General features: G+C 39.0%; 1 protein-coding gene across 1 annotated transcript in view; it reads right to left on the bottom strand.

The window, feature by feature from the left end:
• Positions 1-205: 205 nt before the first annotated feature.
• Positions 206-1,376, bottom strand: part of map3k7 (mitogen-activated protein kinase kinase kinase 7) — a 26,534-nt gene continuing 25,363 nt past the window's right edge. The window contains exon 18 of the mRNA XM_031741633.2: positions 206-1,376. This exon is cut by the window's right edge and continues 404 nt beyond it. The gene's annotated coding sequence lies outside the window, so the exon portion shown is untranslated.

The raw sequence follows: 1,376 nt of genomic DNA, 5'->3' as shown, positions 1-1,376 counted from the left end.
ATCTGTATGTGGGTTTGTTACATTTTAAAATTTGTTAGACTTGTCATTGAAATAAAAAAAAAAATCAAAAAAAAAAAAATCAGAATAAAGTGGCCACCTTGAAGGATGACCCCCATGTTAAAATGTCTAACTGTATAGCCTTAAAAACTATATTCTCTTGGTTTTAGTCTCTGTAGTTTCATCCTCCGTAATAACAAACACATCACATCGTTTCACCATTTTATTTTATAATGCCTTCCTTGATGTCATATGCTGCATCCCCTTCCCAATAACTTAGAAAACATTTCGAAAAAGAGGTGTATGTGTGTTATAATTCAATCTTACGAGGAGGATTTAAAAAGAAAGATGTTGTTGAGTCTTGGATGTTTAAAACCAGAACCAGTATAATGAGAAATACAATTTGAATATAACCTGATTAAATAGCAACTGTGCAAAAATACTTACGGGATGTGAGACACCAAGAAAAAAAAAGTACATTTCATAGTCCTGGGAATAAAGCTGGTGGCAGACATTTACATTATCAGTTCAACGATACACATCTATCTCTCTTCTTTCCGTTATTATTTCATTCATGTTCAGTAGATCAAAAATATCTTAAAAAAAAAAAAAAAACTTTTATCCCCACTAAATATCACATAACACAAGCACTTAAAATGCAGGCAACTTCTAAGGCAACATGTGAACTAAAAACAACCTCTACTGTATAGGGAGGTGACCCTCCTCTATTTTGTCCGTTAGGCCATTCACAGACCAGATAAAATATGTCCTATTGCAAACAAATGACACAAAGTGAACTACTGAATAGAAAAGACAAAACGCAAAACAACACTGAGGTCAAATAAGAAGGGATACCACAGCTCCTTGTGTTTACTCTGGAAGCTAGCCCACTTTTTAATGTGTATATTTTTCACGAGCATGAGGAACAGAACTCTTCCTTCTGCTGACACATCTGACTGGAGGTCTATGGAGAGGCTCATGCTCACAATTAAAGGGGGAGAGATAAGGGGTGAATTTAAAAAGGGGCTATGATTTGGATAACAGGGATTCCTAGCACGCACTGCAGAAAGATTTTGTTGCACATTCTGCTTCAAAGCCTTTGTTTTGAGTTTCACATTCTGAGGAGGATGGTGTGGCCGTTAACCACTGAGGAGCGCAAACAGACACTGACTGGTTAGCCCACAGGCCCTGAGAGCAAACACAGAGAAAACACAACCTGCGTCTCATCAGCAAGTTGTCTCGATCATAGACGTCGGCCACCTCGCTCCGTCCTGAAGCGCAGCGGCGGCAGCGGCAGTGTCTGGGCTCATCTGAATGGAGGACCAGTGATTGTTTGGTCTGCGCTCACAGAAGACACTGTGAGGATGTGCAAATGTATG

This window comes from Oreochromis aureus, linkage group 15 (genome assembly GCF_013358895.1).
Source record: "Oreochromis aureus strain Israel breed Guangdong linkage group 15, ZZ_aureus, whole genome shotgun sequence".
NCBI classification, from domain to species: Eukaryota; Metazoa; Chordata; class Actinopteri; order Cichliformes; family Cichlidae; genus Oreochromis; species Oreochromis aureus.
The sequence above is the reverse complement of the archived record's forward strand: the minus strand, read 5'-3'. Positions and strand labels throughout refer to the sequence as shown.